Consider the following 21608-nt stretch of genomic DNA (forward strand, 5'->3'; position numbering starts at 1 on the left):
TTAAATTAGCCGAAACGTACTTTGTGTGAATTTGATTTAACTGTTAATGAGAATATAATATAATATACGCCCCGTTTATATAAGAGTATTACACTATTACCTATTATACTATGCATATATATAATATTATATATAGTGGTTATCGGGACGGGCGTGTTCATATACATTTCAACAGTAGAGCTGTGTGAATTAACGTACATTACATTATATAGGTCAATATAATTTATACTTCTATAAAAGCCAGTAAATTTCATTTATAAATTGATTTGTGCACATTTATATATACGCGCAAATATTATAATATCAGTGTATTATGAATACTTCAACTATAGATAGAAACGCAGTCGATTATTTTTGCCTAACTCGATTACAACGTCATAATATCATAGTTTATATTGTGTTAAAACGTTTTAATTTATATTTCAACCGTGCAAGTGAGAAAGATTAGTGTTCTCTTATTTTTGATTTTAAATAACATTAATTGCCGACGACATAATATACACGCATACAATAATAAAATATTCAGAGTGATAGTTAAAGTTATTTGAAGCTCTACTAATGTGAAGTACCTGCATAGGTATGCTTTTACAACTACTGTTAATCATTATAATAATTCATAACTATAATATAGTACCTAACTATTATCTATTATATGCTTATATTTTCATATCTAACAATTAGTTATCAAGATCCAATAGCCTAAATTAATAACAGAATAAACAAATATACATTTCTATTAAGGTAGGTATCTACTTATTTACACAAAATATATAGGTACATTCGACTAACAGCTTTTACATTTAGCTCGTTGACATTGAACCTGAGTGATGAACTTTTAAAATGCATTAGTTCGTCTAAATAAGTGAATTCACCGACTATCGGATGTAAAAATTATTTTGTTTAACGATGTATAGGTATTGATCAGCGAAATCGGCTTTGGATCTAAATATGATGAAATACAGACTGCAGGCGCGTAGGTTATTTATTACAAAATATGTAATAATATATAATATTGTGTATGATTAGTATTTTAAGTATTTTTTTTTTTTTAACTCAAATGATGAGTATTATGTTAATATTTAATTATTAAAAATAATAGTATTATATGTAGGCAAGTATAAATTTAAGTAGATCCTAATACACATTATTTTGTAGTACCTACATACAGACAACAAAGTGATTCGCCAAGCATGCTCAACCCCCATTTTTTCCTTTATTAATAATTAACTATTTATTTATTTATTCAAATAATGAATTTTAGCATTTTTAAGTATACCTACCTACGTCTTAATAAAGACTATATTTTTAATTACTTAGATTTTTATACCGATTAAGGAGTGTACTTTGTTAATACCAACTTATTTTATTCGAATGTAAATCCCCCTTATTTTCAGTAAATTGTTGGTCAGATGAATTATTTGAAAATTGTAATATATCTGAATGGAAATTAGAACAAGTAGTTTTTGAGATATTTAACTTTGCACCAGGGACCTTGTTGATTTTTACGGTTCCGGTTCCTGTTTGGTTCCCAGAAAAACTAAATTTCGGTTTCGGTTTCGGTTCCAGTTCGGTTACCAGAAAAGCTAAAATTTAGGTTTCGGTTTCTTTTCGGTTAAAAAAAAAAAAAATTGTTACCTGTTTTGGTTTTATACTTATGTAAAAAAATTTGTACAGTAAAAGTATCGGTTCCGGTAAGGTTCTGGTTTTTAAATTAATTTAAATAAGGATTTCGGTGAGGTTTGGGTTTCCAATATTCAAAGGGTACCAGTTCTTTTCGGTAAGGTTCCAGTCCCTGCTTTGCACACTAAGAATAATATAATTCCGTGGTAATTGGGTGCGGAAAGTATTACGAGGGTTTGGTGATTTAAAAATGCTAATAAATAGTACAAACTATCAACATTTTATAATTTCTAAACATTTTTGGAGTGTAATAATTATTAGATTCAATATTAAATCTATGAAATGTTTTTATAGTAAAACCATTTTTGGTGCTAGTATCCTAAATTCCTAACATCCTAACTCCATACTAAGTGTATAATATATTGGCAATTTTAAAATAATCATCGGCTTAACAATTTACAGCAAAAAGGTTTGTTTTTATTTGAAATAAAGGATGTAGCCCTATACAATACTCCTATAAAATATGGTACTATACATTTAAATAATTAAAAATATGATCCTTGAATATACTTAAAAATTTCAAAATCAAAATTTTAATAAATTCATTGTTAAAGGGAAAAAAATATGGTCAGTAAGAGCATGCTTGGTGAATCAGCCTGTATATTAAAATGTGTTAAGGGATATTTACAACTAACATTTGACTTATCTCGGTGTTGACCTCGAGACCTTTTTGATCTGGTTTTTATCTAAAGTGAGCTTGGATAATGAATCATTAACCTATTATATTTTTATATATGTACCTACCTCGCATCTGCTATCATACAGATCACTCTTAACCAAATTTGATTTAGATTTAAATTTATCAGAAGCTACCTTGTATCATGTCATCCATTTTTTTTAATCCCACATCAAATTTACTTATTCTTTTTAATTTTACAGATTGTATCCATTTTTGTATTAATTTTTTTATTTAATTATTTTTGTACAAGATTTGCATTTGTATCGATATATCTGTGAACAAAATATCTGCGTCGGGGACCTATTTTTAACATTTCACGTTTATAATAAATCGTAAAGATCAAGAATAATATCTATAAACAAATCGGTAAAAAATATACTTTAACTCTATCTAATGGATGCTATCGGCCGGTGCCTACTTCAACATGATAATATACGATCGCAATTACATTTAGTACCTAAAGGTTGTTAACCCAACAATAATGAATTGATATCGAGTCAACAAACTTTGGATTTTTTGCCGTAAACAATAGAGATCTTTCTCCAGTTATCAGGTAAACGCAATATTATGGTTAAAATAACCATTTGAACGCGTAACTATATAATAGCTGTGGCATTATCTAAAAACAGTAAAAACAATAACCGTATCACGAATAAGTATAGGTATACCTACTTAATGTATAATAATTTCAAACGGTATACATAATTGTATAAAAAATAGCTTTAGGTAATGTATATAGGTACAAGGATGATGATTAACCTGTTGCTGTAGTATCTATATATACGTCCGCTGTACCTCTTATATGCGGCTAAATTCGTTTGCAGCCAATAATTTACGACTAGTCAGATTGATAAGGGCCTTGCCAATTATTATACACATAATAAAATATTATTATATATACATTATAGTATTTACGGCAAAGAAACAATTTTAAAAACGAACTTCACTTCCGAAAAAAAAAAATGTAGGTACCTATAAATTATCAAGAAAAATGTTATCAATTACGTCATTAAAATATGCACGTTGCACGTGCCCGACCTTTATTGCACTCCGTATAGTAATTAGATGTTACATATAGTTATCACACTGTGCGTTAGGTACGCCTTATCTGCCAAAATATTCTATGCGCTTATTTATTATATTAGCGCATATCTACCGATTAGGAAAAAAAGAAAAAAAAGAAGAAAGAAAGAAAGAAAAAAAAGCGGATTGAGTCACTGTTATGAAACACTTCTAATACATACATTCGCGGATTATCGTGTACAAAGTGTGTTAATGCTGTGTATATTATTATAATAGTGTGCACCTAGAACGTATTCGTTACAATGTTATTTCAATGGCAACTTGAAATGGCGAATTAACTAAGAAACTCGATTGAACTTATATAGTAAGTAACTATAATATCATTTAAATATTATACGTTTATGGATAAACCTATCGCGAATATCATTACAGTGATGCATTTTTTTTTATATATATTATCTGCAGTCATTAGGTAATTAAGCGACAGGCTTACCAAAAACTATATCAGTCATTAACGGGACAGGGTCATTATTATCACCTCACTGCGGTGCACACGGGTAGTTACCTAACTCGGGTCTGTTTATTTCTTAGAGAAGGGGTATTCCCTCTCTCTTGTTACTAAAAAAATGACGACAGCCAACAGTTGCTAACGTCTTCAAAAAATTCTAAATCCATAAATGTTTGGTGAAAACAAATTATTTTATATTTTTATACATACAAGGTAACAATTTTCATTAGTTCCACTTTATATCATTACTTTATAGACAGCCATCATATATATATATATAGATACGAGTTTAGCTCAGTTTGTTACGTATCACCTCTTAATATTATTATTGTTATTATTGTATTATAATTGAATTATGCTGAAAAAAAAAAAATAAATAAATTAAAAATGTTTATAATCATAACATAGATAAAAGATAAATTCATATACATTTTTAATTATTTAAATATTTTATTAGACATATAATATTTTTTTTTATTAATACAAACAAATAAATTATAGATATCTCATAATTATTTTAGAAAATGTTAAATATATTTTTTTTTAATTTCATTAAAAATGTGTCATAATTAATTATTTAGATATTCTTAAATCATTCAATAATTTGGTGATTACCTATTTAAATAAAATTTTTAGAAATCGGTATACTAAGCTGTCAAAAAAAAAATTATATTCGAAGATAATAAATAAGTAGGCAACTTAATAAATGCTAATTTTTTAAAATTTTATGGGTAATAGTTATAATTTAATATATCTATGTAGTATTAATGTATCTATACAGTACATTTTGAAGATGATATATATTTCAAAAAAACTGCTTAGTTTAAAATTTGGTAATTTTTAGATTCTTAGTGGAACGATAAATTTAGGCACTACTTATTGGTTTTTCAATTATGTAAATATTATATTACTTAGTGGTTGTTAAAACTAGGCATGTCATATTTATAAAATAAAAAATAATCAATACCTTTAATAACTATATACCTAACTTTAATTATTTTTCTTTAAAAAAAAAAAACCGCTTAAATGAAGTTGATTTAAATTTTTAAATTATTATAAATATAAGCATTTTAATATCGAAAACTAGAATGAATCCTTTATGTACAGTTTGTTCAACCGTATTCAACTCGAAAATTTTTTTCTTAATTATTACATTTTAAAATCTGATTCTTGCAATTTATTTCTGCACTTAAACCACATAGGTACCTAATATAATATACATAAATACATAATATATTATAACAGTATATGTTTTATTAAGTTATGAAATATTAGTACCTTATGATGAGAAATAATAATAATATTTTTAATTTATTTTAAGATAATTATACACAATGAGCTTTCTGGATTTTTAAATTATACAGTCCTATTAATTATAATTTATATCTATAATATTGAAATACAGATTTCAAAAAAAAAAAAAATTATTTGAAAAAGTTATCAATTGGGCCAAACACAGAAGGATATGCTGGAATATACACCCTTGAGCAATCTATCCGATACCTACGTATAATTTAAATGAATTATGGGCAAACCGAACGAACCGAGACAACAATGTCCAACACTGAAACCACTGTTCCTGTACTTTTTATTTTAAATAATAATGGATTCGTATCGCGTTATTTTACTTTTTTCGATTTTTTGAAATTGAAAACAAAAACGGAAAATTATGGTTTTAAATTCAATAATTATAATAACATTTAAAAAAATTTAATTCAGTACACAAAATAATTGATTTTTTTTTTTAAGTTTAAGTCATTCCTAGTGGTTATAGCGGTCTAGGTGCGATCACGATGTTACCTTTATATTTTGCTGGTTTTGGGTTCATAATAAATTGGTTTTTAAACATTAAAATGCCGATAAAAATAAATTGTATGGAATATTTTTTTGAAAAATGCACCACACATAATATTAGAATTAGAGATATGAGTATATATGTTGTAAATGTACAATTTCAAGTTTTACAAACTTGTTTTCATCGGTTATTTTATTTTTTACTACTCAAAATGTTATAGTACTTAATAAATCATATTGTAATTTATTATAAATTATATAATTTATTTTTGGTGGTTGTCACTATATTGCTATCAGTTACCACGAACCAGTTAACCGCATATACGATATAAACAACCAAAATCGATTTAAATAGTTAACTGTTACTAATAATGGGTCAAATTATTACTATTATACATTTAAGTATATAGGTATAACTATAAGTTGTTGATATTTCATATCTGTGATTATATTTCGAATACTTCTATATCAATTTTTACTTTTTCTGTCTTAAACCTATCAAGAAAATAGCATATTAAGGTATCTTTACATAAAATTACAGATATTTTATAATTTTTTTCCAAATTAGGTATCGATAAATCCAATACAATTTTTTTTTACGTCAATTATCCATATCTTATTATTGTATTCTACCTATACAAATATACAATAAACAAATTTAGTATATTCCATATATTATTAATTAATTATTTTATTATATAACTTTATTCTATTTTATACTAAAAATGTTATATCGCATTTTGGGATAAAACTATAAGTAGATATGCTTTTAAAAAGTGTTTTTAATCGCGACATTTTAACGAAATTGTAATATTTTTTCCATGTAAACTGCTATAGACATTTACAACAATGACCCGTCTAAAGTACCAACTGCAGTGCTTCTTACTTCCTAATCGATATTGGGGCTTTCGGATTACTTAATTTTACTACCTCGAAACGTTTTTGTGGACAAAAAACACACCGTTGTTAAACCAATATAAGTTTCCTCACTGACAAATATAGAACACAAAAATTAAGTGCCTACAAAATAAGTTATACCTGATTTTAGTTGAAAATAATAAAGTTTATTATGGGGCACATGCATTGGTCTCACCAGAACGTATTTAACACATGTGGCTACTGGTTCACCATTTTTTAAGGGAGGCTATCATGTTTAGTTTGTATGTCTTTATCCGGCACTAAATCAATATAATATAAGATAACTAACCATGTTTAGTTTTTTCAAAATAATCAAATATAAAAACCTTTCATTTTAAAAAATAGCGATGGACTGAAGTGTAACAAAAAATATATTATCTACATACCTATATGTACTGCGTTTTAATAAATGTAGAAACAATATAGGTAATATATAAATATAGATAGCAAATGTACGTTTGTATACCCTACATTATTCAAAACTCATGCCTACAAAATATCTTGTAACGTTTTTCCAAATGTTGACGAATGAATGTTTTTATATATTTATATTTGTATACCCGTACAACAGACATTTTACAAGTAATATGTTGTAGTACAATATGGGATAAACAGGGCAAACTTCGAGGTCAATGATTTTTATAGATGGGGCACGTGTTTAATTACCCTCCTCGATTTCTGACATCACACCAACCACTAACCTATATTACAACTAACTACTAGAGTAGAAACTATTAATTTCAAACCATAAAGTCTAATCCGATCGATATAACAATACATATTTTTTTTATGGACCTTAAGAATTAAATTTACATACCTAGTTAAAACGATTTAGGTATTTTTTTTAAATTATATTTTATAACCTTAGTAAAAATAAATAAATACTATATTATATATACTTACATTTAAAACAAAATTGTATTTTTTAAGAGGACAATGCATTTGATATAGGTACTCGTTTAAATGAGACTGTTCCGAGGACTGTTATTAATTATAAAAAGATACGTAGGTACATATCATACAACATACATATACGATATAACCTACTAGTTTTTTACTTTAAACTAAATACTAAATATTGTATCATATAATATAATAAAAATAATATATATATATATATATAACAATATGCTATTAAGTCGACCTGGAAATAAAATTATTAACCACGCATCAAATTGAAACATATCACTAAATCAGTTTTTTACTCGGTCATATTTATATCCGTTCGCCCATATTATTTAGTCGATTTTGTATCTGAGCTATTGTATTATAGATATAAGCTCTCAGCCATTACGGTGACATGATTGCATATTTGGACTTATCCCTTCTTATCATAAGAAAAAACAACCAGACGGTATTTTTTTTAAATATAGGTATATATATTATTTTACTTTATCCCCTCGCTTTCCCCTCGATGTGCGTAACGACGAGTACGGGTTATGGAGTTTTTTTTTTTTTCGGAATGCCTTACAAGTAAAAGCCGATATAGTCTCACGCGACCGTTTTCCGGGTGTGCATACTTGGACACATTGGCGATGACTATTACACCGTGTCCAAGCGTGTACGTCGGTGTGTGAAAAATTATACTAGAAAGTGTGTGCTTAACGCGATTTACGAGCAAGGCTTCAGCACCTCGTCATACGGCTTCGCGGGCCCACGCGCTCGACGACCCTTTTTCCACATCCCGATCCATTTCCACTGTTTAATAATTATTAACAAACGAGTCAGACCATGATGTACTGCACGAGTGCGGACAAAAATCAAATCGACCGGCGTGGTGTGTAAATAATAAGAAGGATTTTCAACAAACCTGTGCAGAAAACACTAAATACTGTGTGGGTGTACGTCTCGTAACTGATCGTGAAAATAATTCAATAGATATGAAATCAAACAGACATTGTTAAATGTTATATAAAAATGTTATATTAAATTGTTAAATGTTATGAATATTCACTCATCGTTATTGCAGATTTGGATATTTATGAATATTGTTGAAATACCTTGTAGGTCTGTGTTTTTATTTTTTAATAAATGATTTAGTTACTTTAAGTGTCTATAATATTACAAAATATATATGAGCATCAAAGCTGCATTATAATTTAATATTTTAATATTAATAAAATTATAAATGTACGCAGGTATATTAATTAAATATGTGTATCAACCTTAACTTGACAATTACAACAAGTAGGTAGGTTTATTAGTAGGTGTTTTTGCTTTCATAAAAAAAAATAGGGTTCTCAGTAGAATTGTAATACAAATCTACTTAAACGACAAAAATATATTTAAGTTTAAGCGCTTTAATATAGCAGATAATCACCGAAAATAAACATTTAGTATAATTGTATTAAAAATAAAATATACGAATAGAATAAATTGATGCTTTTTAAATAGCTTCGTATACGCAACTATATAATAGGTGGTTAATTGAGGGGTACTCGACAAGTACCTACCTTATACACTACAGCTATCTTGTTTATGTATAGTTATAATAATATAATGACAATGAATAATAATTGTTATGATTTATTTATCCAAAAAAAAAAAGAGAGAAATCAACCGGGAACGATCATACAATTCAAATTATCGAAAACGGTCGAAAAAATGTGTGGCCGACATTGTAAATATTTAGTTAACAACAAACAATAGAACAGTCACATGATATACAATGATAATATGTAGTAAGACCATATCGTCATTATGGTTATTTATGTATCCACTATCTATGTGTGTGTCCACTGATCTCGTCGGAAAAGACCGCGTGCGAACAATTACGTTTCGTTGTCCGATACCGTATTATATTGTACTCCGGTTTGTATATAATAATAATTGTACGAGTAAAATCGACTATATACATAAATAAAGGGAAACAACCAATAAAAACGAATCGTACAATGTACAGCACCCGTCGCGTGCCGATGTCTGTATAATATTATGTAGTAATATTATTCATAGTATATATTATAGTATTATACATATTATTATTATGACACAATACGAAACAGCCACGGGGTTATGACAAATTATAAAACCGGAACATTGTTGTTTTCTTATGTATGTATCATCTGACATCGTGGGGTGTGAAAGGGTTATGGTCTGGATATGACTTCGGTATATAAATACCCGACAACCGCGACGGTGGTATCTATTAGGTATATAAACATAGACACAAATAGCGTTTGAGATTTTGGAAAGCATAACATAGGCGTGCACACAGGGGCAACAGGGTGTGCTCTTGCTACCCCTGAACAGGTTCAACTGTCCAAGCTGGACCATTTTATAATATTCAATAAAAACAAGTTAGTTACCCAAAAAGTGTATTGAATAACGAAGCCAATCTTTTATGTGACACAGACCGCAGTATATTATTATAATTATTAACATTCGCTAAAGACTTATATGGCATATAATATCTTTAATGTGTTTCCCGTGTCCCATCATAGCGGTGCACATAGACGCAACTAGGGGGGGGGCTAAGCCCCCACCGGTTTTTCGGTCAAATGTATTTCTAGTTTTTAATTTTTTGGGGGGAAATGTTTTTGGTAAGTTTTACAACAATTTGAAGTTATCAATGATAGCAAAAATGTCTTTTAACCATGCTGCATATTGTATAAAATGAAAAAGACACTTATTTAGGTGTTTTCAAACTTGGCCATTATAAATATTGAAAGGGATATGTCCAATAATATAAATAATAATGACATTTTGGAAAAGTTTAACCAATTAAAATTTCGATGACTATAGAATATATAAGTACCTAAATAGAATATTTTATAACAGTTAATTGTATTTGTTTTTTGATTATAAAATTATAATGTAATATTAGATTTTAAATTGAAGCAAATAAATTTGTTTGGGGCTATATTCCCCCCCCAGAATTTTTACCTTAGTTATGCTTAGTTTACCTTTAGCGGTGCAGTAGATACACTGATATTAATATAGGCTGTTTGTATGAAAAAAATGGAATGGTAAAAATGTTCGCTACCCCTGACTTGAAACTTTTCACACGCCTTTGGGGCTAAATAGCCCTATTATAGTAATATTGAATAAGGTTAAAAAAAAATTTAGGAAATATTCGCACGGGGCAACTGATACTTTTGCGAGGGACTTAGCCCCTAACCCCTCCTTGTTTGTACTTTTATATATAAAGTAGGTATATATTATAATATGCGGATTGCGGATCAACCGCGGTGTTGATGTATACATGTATAGGACGCGTTGTATATTATGTCGGTCGTCAGAATGAGGAGAGAGTAAGAAACGGCAAATAAAATAATTGTGGAAGTCACACCAGACAATAATTATAATTTATAAATATCTAATTTTATAATAATAGAATATGATATTGTCGAGCGTATAATAATACGTCGACCCCCGCTGCGTTTGTGACACAGTTTTTTTGACTTTTCCGATCGAAACGACATTTTTAAATCAATCAAATAACAGCTGTAATATTGCTAAGCTCATGTATTGTAATCTATCGTAAGATAATAATGTTGTGTATTTCTCATCTAGCTAAACTTACATAGGTATTATGATTTATATAGTAGATCCGGTTACTCCACACCCACATAATATATCACATAGGCATACGTTTAGACCATGGACATAGATTCCGAAATCGAAAAATTAAAGACCGCTTAATATTATTATAATATTAGACTTAACACTGCGCAGTCGAAGAACAATCTTCAGCAAATAGTATATAACAAAATGCAAGACACAATAATAATATCAAAAACCATTTGATTCCCGCGGGGGCCATATAATAATCTAAATTATAAATGCATATATAGTTTAGATGTTAATCTCGAATAGTGGAATGGGTATCGGTAGAAGCCATATATAATATATCAATTACCTAATAGTGTTAATGTATACCTACGTAATATAAACGATATAGTGGTGTGGTATAACACTTTATAACACGTGTAATCCCTCCTTTTACAAAAAAAAAAAACATGTTTCTCACATCAATTATTTGCTTCAGTTATTCACTAAATATGCATAAATGTACTGTATTGTTTTTTTTTTTTTTGGTAATAAACGATTTAAAGTGTAATAATTTTCCGAGAGATTAAAAACAAACAAAATACACGTGCTGTTGAATTTATCGTACATTTATAGTACATTTGTATACAATTTAATTTATCGTCTACCTGTTTTTTATATTAAAACATTGAGTTATGAACTTTGAAAAAACTGACGTGTTATGCTTTAAATGAGGCCATTAATGTACTTAATTATTGGACCACTAATCCACAAAAATAAAACGATTTTCAGTCGTAATAAATCTATTTAGCAATCTACAAATTTGTTTCACAGTATATGTAATGATTTATATTAAAATATAATATCTACCTAATTTTCATTTAATTTTTATTACCCAAGTTTCTATTTTGTTGAATAGGTATGGGTACCTACTTCACGTTTGAGTGCGCTTTCGCATAAAATTGTTAATAAAACATGAAATGTTTACAGATGATTTTTCATTTTTTTTTGTGCAAAATATTAATCACTGATAATATTTAAAAATACTTTATCTACTGAATAATTTCTTCTTCAAAAACTGTCACTTTAAGTATGTTCAATTCTTTGGAAAAGAATATGAAAACTACATAAAATATTAATTAAATGTGAACGTTTTACGAAATATTTCAACAAAATATTGTATATTATCTATAATAGTCAAGTTTTATAACTGCTTTAATGCATAACCAACATGACAATACTACCCAATTTTTTACTACCAGTAAATAAATATACCTACGATCTACCTTTGTTGATTGTTTTGGTATTGGTATTTGGCGTACCTATTATTGATATAATTTAATATTTGTATAAACGTTAATGTATATAACATTAACTGGCTTATAATAGTAAACACAAGTTATCTAAAAATATTAATGTTGATGAGAATATATATTTTACATAATTTGAAGTTTTAATTAAACAAGGTTTTTAAAAATTAAATATTATTTTTTCAATTTTTATTGCTATAATTTTTAGGTTTCTTAATTTTTGTATAACTGTGTACATTTTTTATTTCATATTCCAAAGCTAATATATTATTCTGAGAATTTCTATCCAGATTAATTACATTTTACACATTTTATAAATTTGTATAAAACGAGTAGGTACCTATATAATTATCACTTAATTTAGCCACTCCTAGCTCATTCAAACGTTAAATACTTATAACCAACTAAGTTGGTAGGTACTTGCCTATTTTGTTATTTAATTTTTGTGTATCGACTATCGAAATTTTTAGAAAAATATATGGCTTTGCAATAGAAAATTCAAAATGTTTGCTGTGATGAAAACAATTTAAAAACTATTAAATACTAGAACGATTAAAGTAAAAAAAATATATAATTTTTTCTAAAATGTTGTTTTTTTATGACTTCTAACTATATAAAAAATATACTCTGCAAAAAAATCAATGCTTTTCAAGATAACGAGTTGATAGTAACAGACAATAACTGTTGAAAGAATCGCCCTGTGATACCTGTATAATGTATTAAGTATAATATGATAATATTATATAGTGTACATTTCATCGCCACTATATCATATTCAATAAATTATTAATTATTTTAATTTTGAGTTGATATCAAATTGCAATGGAATAATCAGGGATATAGCATAATAGTGGTTATCTAATGAAAATAAACATAAATCAGATAATGTATTTTACTATAAAATATAGTATAGAGCACTACATGATAGTACCTACACCCCAATATTATTATTACCGTATAGGTAATAACTTATGACAACTATTCGTTTGCCGTTTGATCATAGTATGTTGTGTCTAGAGTCTAGACTCAAAAAATATATTCATAAAAAGTTTTAAAGAATATATAAATATAAAAGCGATTGGAAAATCGACCGGTAATTTTTTTTTTTTTTAATAATTTTTTACTGTCTTTATTTTTGTGCCCTTTTGATCGTATATACACACACTTCACACGCAGACACACTCTGTACAGTGCAACACATTATGTGTATGTGTGTGTGCGTGTGTGTAGATATATTTATATACATTAATTTTGCTAATAATGTATGTATATTATATATACACACTGAATAATATTACAGACGTCCGACTGTACATCTATATAATAATAAAATGTATGCGGACGTTCACATTAACAGTCAGCAAAATACGATTTTCGAGACGTTCATTTATTGGACACGCATCGATGTTGTCATTTCCTGTAGTGTTGCGCCCGACCATTGTACAATAGGCCCGTCGATCGGACAGCGCCGCCGAGAAAATGAGTTCTTTATTTTTATTATAATAATAATAATGCACAACATGTAACGTTAAACCCGCCGTGCAGAACGCCCATAATGCAACTTTGACTACTCGACAAACGATTCGTCAGCGAGTTTACAATGTCTGGGGTTTGTTTTTTCGTTGTTTTTTTTTTCTCTCCTTTACGAAATCAATGATTAAAAAATAATAAAAAAAATTGTTTTCCCTCAGACACACCGCGCGCGAGAGTCCTCGGGCGGTGAAAATAACTGCAGCTTTACATTATAATAATATTATATACGTGTGTTATTCTTTGAACTACTCGGCGAGACAATATTATAACTCTCTCACACACACACAAACATTATATTATATACATTATTATACAATGTACAATAATAAAATATATATAATACTGTATAATAATAACTCATCAGGGCCAAGTGGTGTACATTATGATAATGATATTCGCACACATCACTGCACCGTACGATTTAAATTAATAATAATTTCGTACGTAATTATTAATAATATATATAATATAATATTTACACATAACATTATAATTGCGCACTACACATCGTTATATTGACGTACACATATCTATATATTAATGTTATTATAAATTACAGTTAATGTCATTTTTCTATCGCTTCGTCCGATTATATACGCGATTTTATTACGGATTCGAAACTAGCTATAGTTATTATAATATTATAGGTATGGTATATATATATATATAATACGTATGTGCGCAAGCTTTCATCACATTATATAAACAAGCCCGCGAGGTTCAGACGGTTCGGGTAATAAATATCTATTTCATTTACAAAAGTCGTTAATAAATTACGGTTAATTAAAAATTGATATCAAAGAACATTAATATTTTATCAATTTATAAAACGTAATAATATAATATACCCAAGTAGCTGCAGAATAATAATTGAGAAATAATATAATTAATTGGAAATTGTATCTGTATACGCGAAATGAACTTACACTATTTTACGTGAAGTTTAATTTTTAAATAATATAATATTAAAATTAAATTAAGACATTTTCTCACCCTGGGCTATAAGATCTTTGATAGTTTCGATTACTCGTACAATTAGTTTTTTACATATACCTACATGACAAAACTGGTAGTCAAATCGTATAAATTATCAGTTAGTTGCTATACTTTTTAAAAAAAGTTACAAGAATACAAAGCCACTTATTGAAATTCACCTTCGAATCAGTTGTACCTATAAATATTATGGGTATTATATTATTATTGATAATTTGACAAAATAATATAACCCTATAGATTGTAGAGAATATAGTGATTTTTAGTTTAGGCTATAAGTTTAACTTTATTAATATTTTTAATGTTATACTCACCTGATTTTATTCTTAGGTAACTAAACTTAAAACCAACATACTATAATATATACATTTTGTGCGTTTACGGATTTGTTTTTACTAGATAAATTATAGGTGGATATTGAGACTTTAAGTTGTAAACCTATATCTAATATATTATCAAATCTAATATATGATAAAATATTAATATTTAAAATTAAATAATCGGCGCTATTCATGTACGTTAATTTATTCTTAAATCTAAAATCATTACATAATTATTATACTAATATTATTTTTAATTTAAGCTAGACCCCGTAAGGCCACATTCCATTGTATGAAGTTGAAGCGTTAAGAATTGCTAATGAGGATGATTTATTGTGGCACTAGTAAAAATTAAATTAAAAAATCTAACACAAGAAATTAAATATTTATTTAAATTACTTTTTAATCAGTAAAAAAAAAAAAATGTTGGTAATAATTTAATCTAATTTGACCTAAACTCTAACATCTATAAAATTCTAATTTTACGTCATTATCGAGAATAATATTGATCTGTATAGTCTCTACTGAAATTTAAAGTTTTTCAATTCATATTATGTTTAATATTAAAAATGTCAAAATAATGTTATCATATTGTAGTTTTCTATACGTTGTGTACCGCTCCTATATGGGTTATTATAACAAAACAAGTTGTGCAGATTGACAATAAATCACTGTAGTTTAAGTTGCTATTAAGATCGAAGATTACAAATAGAAAATTAAAAATGTATTTATTATTCACACCTGACGCGGCCATAATATCATTTATATCAGTCATTGATTATTTTAATGTATTTTTTTTTATTATTATTTAGTACAGGTAAGGTTTTTTTTTTATCAAACAATAATTTGTTGAACTATAATAATATTAAGTCACCTATATGAGTATTATGTGTATATAGGTCTAGATAGAACATGTATGAAGCTGCAAAAAGTAAATTGATTTTAACAAATTTTTTTTTATGAATATTGACATGGAAATTTAATTTTGTTAAAAATATGTATCCATTTATTATTTAATATACCTAATATGTTACTTAAGTTTCTAATTTTTCATCATGTTGTTTTTGTGAACTTAATAGTTTTATATATTACGTTTCAATCTGAACTTTTTTTAAAAAATCAACAAAATGAAAGATAATACTTGCGTGGATTAAAAATTGCTATGATAGAACCTGCATTATTTTCCACTTGTTATGGAATGATTCACAATAATTGTTCGACCAGTTCTTCATTTTAATTTCTTAAGTTACATTTTGCCTATATCGCTGTTTTAAACATTTATCAACGTAATTTATATAATTTTCTAATATACCTATTTTTTTTTTTTTTTTTTTAAACCGTCAATTTTTGTATTTGTTGTTTTTAATGACATCCGATTGTCAATGTAATTATTCTCAACTTCTTCTTCAGATGATAAAATTAAACCAAACAAATATTTCAATGTTTGTCTTATTTCGGAATCTGCATTTAAAAGTTAATTTAAATGAACTAATTGCTGTCTTTTTCTTCGCCATGCTTGACCTTAATGAAAACGACATCCCTTTAGTTGAGATAAACGCCATACATCTGATGCTAGCACATGACACGTTCAAAGTCAACATTTATTAAATTTTATCTCACTTCAAACAACTAAGGACTAAACGAAATGTGTTAGTATCAGTACCTATCAATAGTTTTACTCGGAAGTAAGAAAATAAACTAGGGGAACATCGAAAATAATATATAATATAGTAATTAGTACTTGTTTTTTGCGCAATTAATTTCAAATAGCTGACAAATAGATTTGGCCTGTTATCGAATTAATTCTAAGTAAATACAACTTTTGTTGGACTTGGTAATTTAATCTAAATTACTATTACAAGAAAATACTATAAAACATATTTGTTTGAATATAATTGACAAATAAAAAATGTTTCCCATGATTAGTTATCAAATCGCAATTATTTAATGAGTCATGAATTTCATTCAATGTTTTAGGTAATGTTGACAATAAGTGTTGCAACGACGTGCATAATATTATAAATACATATTTATTATATTTATTTTAATAATATTTGGATATTTTTTCTGATACAACATAAATCTATATGATCAATGGTATAATATTAATATTAACATATTATTTAGCGTCTCAAACTTATTACGAATTATTTTCACAGGGTCCTGAAATAATGGATATTATTTGATGTTGGAGCTGTTGCTTAATATTCGCTTGCTTAGTATTTTACTGTCGTATTATTTATGATTATAATATTATTACTTATTATAGATTTTTTCGATGCCAAAATTAATATTGTCCAACAATTGTCAGCCAAAACTTTTTTGATAACCAAATTTTAAACCCTTCAAACACTATATTATTATTTATTTTTTGTTTTTTTCACTCTACACAAATTTCATGTCTACTCTTTATGATGCACAGCGTTAACCATATAGGATTAGCGAAGTAACAATAACAGCGTACCTACCTACAATTGTGCACTTTACACAATGAATTTAATTTATTGATTTATGTATTTGAAGGGAATAGATGGATAAAAATGAGTTTAAATTGTACACAAAATTGTATAAAAATTATATAACATGGGTACCTATAGTCATTGGTATTCTGTTTTTGGATGTAATCTATATTGTAGTTAAATAATTTTTAATGAAGACGATACTATTGTGAAAAAAAATATACATTTATATAATATTATACTGTTATTAACGCATTCGATTTAAAATTGAATATGATTTATAAATGTGTGTACACATTTAATATTTTCCATAATCAATAAGATTTAAGAATTAGAAGATTTCTTCTGATAGAAGTATAATATAGAACCAATCATTTATAAATTATATATTTTAGAAACGTTGTCGAATCGTATATAAAGTAGGCATAAGTAAATCGTTTGAATAAATATATCATAACATAATAATTGTAAAATATTATAGGCTATATCGAAACTAAATGCATCAGAGCATGTGAATAATGTATGTTTCTAGTAATTATTTGAAAAGTAGATAAAATTTAATATTTTTTAAATGCAAAAGACTGTTTAGGTCAAGTGCCTATATATTCCTTTAAAAATTCTTATTGAATTCGACACGGATATAATATTATAATCACGCTCATGATATTTATATTAAAATATGTACCTATTATATTATAATGTAACTGACAATAGCGGTTATCGTGTTTATCTTTTGGACACTGAAAGGAATACACTGAAATGAATCGGTTACAAGAAGCCGGCATAAAGTGACTTGGGAATAAAAGTTGTATACGCAAACCACTGCACAGTGCCTCATTTAGACATTTTGCGACCCCAACGGAGCCTACTCATAGGGAATATGGGTGATAGATCCAATCATGAACTTTTTAGATTTTGAGCAAAGAAAATAGAATCTACTGGTTTTACAATAATGTGGGCTATGTTCAAATATTGTTTAATGATCTCGTGAAACCTCTCCACACTTCCCGATGATAAAATTGAGTGTATGCCACTCGAGCCCTACTTATACTATATCATGTAAGTTGTTTTTTATATTATATGTATATATTTAGATACTTCATGGATCATATTAATAATTTATCATGAACAAAATAAATGTAACACAACTATATTATAAATTAATATATTTTTTCAATATACATAACTGTTAATAAATAAATTTAACAAAAATAATTATTGTTTAGAATCTTAATAGTTAAATTGTTGATAAAATTAGGTAAGTACCTATTTTTATTTTATTAATTATTAAAAATATAATATATTATTTTATCAAGTTTTAATAGCTACATGGCTTTAAATATTTTAGAAAATTACGTGCATATTTTGAGCTATATAGTGCAAAGTTAAGTTTTTTAAATAACTATTATATCTATTGAATCACAGCGAATTTGGAAAAAGGAACTATTATTTATTGTTTATTAATACATTTTGATCATTGATGCCTATAATAATTATATTAGTTATCAATACATTAGTTGTTTAAATTTCAAACAATATAATAATATGTTATATATATTTGTTATATTATACAATGTTATTAAAATAATATTAACATTTTAAAAGTTTTAATAACTCACAAATGAACAAATTTGGCACCCCAAAGATGTTGGCACTGAGAGCAGTTATAGCCATTTCTCCCTCTCCCCCCCCCTAAATGCTTCCCTGCAACTGCAACTGTAACAAACTAAATTTTAAATTAATCTAATCAAATCCAACTCACACTTTTGAATTTGTTTATAGATACCACAAACACTAAAAGTTAAAATAGTTTGGAACAAGTGAAAACAAAACTATGAGAAATATATATAGTTAAACAATAAACATTAGAACTAGATAGATACCCAATCAAATTAGACAGTAAATGACTAAAAGATAAATCAATTTTAAATGATTTTTTTTTTGTGTATTAAAGAATAATTTTGTACTTTGGGTAGGTATCTATCTATTTAATCCAAATTTGTATTAATATTGGAAAAATAAATGGAAAGTCATTGGTTAAAACTCGATCATTTAATATTGAGGTACGTTGAAAGCAGGGACTGGAACCTTTTGAATTTATCAGTATCGGTTCCGGTACTGGTTCTCCAAAAATAAAATAACTGTTCCGGGTCGGTACTGGTTTTTTGAAAAAAAAAAAATAATAATTTCCAAATAATTTCATTACCGGTTCCAGATAATTTAGGTACGGAAAAGTATAATAATTTTAAATACCTATCCGGAATGTGAGTTTAATTAATAGAACGAGAAATATTAGAAAACTCATATGATCATGTATAGTTTATAGACTTTTGTCTGTAATACCATTAAATTTGATAAATAAAATAATTTTATTTTTGAACCTAAAAGAACCTATTTAATTTAAAATTCCTGTTCAGTTCCGGTACTTTATTTATTAAAATAAAGGTTCCGGTTCCGGTTCGAGTTCTTAATATTTTAAAGGTTTCGGTTCTAAAACCGATTCTTTTAGGTTCGGTTCCGGTCCCTGGTTGAAAGTGTGGAAAACTACCAATGACTACCACTACAAATAGTGATTAAAGTAAATAAAAGTAAATCCACTCATATAATTTTTACACTCAAATTATCCTAATGGTACTCTCTATGACATCCCAAACCCCATTTATCCAACATTAAAATGTATTACTATAATTCTATAACAGGTATACTTAGGTAGACCTATCTACGTTTAACTTGGGCTCAACACATTAAATCTAAAAGATATTTTTTAAATAACCTTATCTGTACATTTCAAAAACTCTACTTCTTAGTAATTAAACACTCTCGTTAAAATAGACTGCCTATAACTATTTGAAGACTTTGGACTCGTGGACTATAGTCAAAGGGATTAATAATTATATTGTCTAATATAAAAATATTAAAATTCTTTGAAACTGATACATTTTAATAGCTCAACCAATGGTTAATGATTACCATATATTTAAGTTGGTAGGTTATAGGGCTATACCTAGCCTATAGGTACCAGTATTAATTATTTTAATTGGTGATCGTTTAACAAAAACGTACAGGTATTCTAAAAATGTTTTCAAATATAAAATATATTTATAGTGGTATATGTAAGTAATATAAATAATATAATTTTTTAATCAGATGTTTATTATATGAAGCCCTCGTAATCATTACATTGCATTTACAATGGAATTAATAAGCAATGGCTTCACTAAAAACTACACGTGTATTTAAATGTATATAATATATAAAAGTACAATAAAAAAAAAATAATAATATTAAACACTATAACCTACAGATAACAAAAGTGCAGTATATATTCATATGCTATTTACAACGAGCACGACTATTATATATATGATATATATCATATATAATATATTTGTATATTAAATATACGTTATATAATAAACTATTTATTTCAATAATTCGTAAATGTTTTCTCAACAAAATGACACAAGAATGTATATTTACGATAAATTTGAAAAACTGCAAATTTTAATAAAAACAATTTAATCAATATAATTTAAGTACGTATGGATAGTGATGGATATAAATGATATAAAATATATAAATAATACAGCCATAACAATATAGGTAATACACATACGCGAATTTGAATAATACTTGTACCAGGTACCTAGTGATTTATATATATTTTAGTGATTAATTACTTAACATATACCTATAATAATTTTGTAACAACACAGTTGAGACATGAGAATACTTTGATTTGTCAGAAAATAACATTCTAATTATTACAATTTATAATTGTAAACAATAGTCAATAGAAACAGGTACCAATATGGCAATATGTTTTCTATATACATTTAATTTAAGATGAAAACCATATAGGTACCAAATATAATATGCAATTAAATTATATTAACGAGG

General features: G+C 26.9%; 1 protein-coding gene across 3 annotated transcripts in view; it reads left to right on the plus strand.

The window, feature by feature from the left end:
* Nucleotides 1-434: 434 nt before the first annotated feature.
* The window catches only part of LOC100159989 (alpha-protein kinase 1), a 57365-nt gene continuing 36191 nt past the window's right edge, over nt 435-21608 (plus strand). For 2 of the 3 annotated variants that reach the window (XR_003839438.1, XM_008180140.3), the window contains exon 1: nt 3402-3746. The gene's annotated coding sequence lies outside the window, so the exon portion shown is untranslated. Of the gene's footprint in view, nt 578-3401; nt 3747-21608 lie in introns of those variants that run through there. The other variant, XM_029489339.1, reaches the window with a different exon arrangement.

Source organism: Acyrthosiphon pisum, chromosome X (assembly GCF_005508785.2).
Source record: "Acyrthosiphon pisum isolate AL4f chromosome X, pea_aphid_22Mar2018_4r6ur, whole genome shotgun sequence".
NCBI lineage: Eukaryota > Metazoa > Arthropoda > Insecta > Hemiptera > Aphididae > Acyrthosiphon > Acyrthosiphon pisum.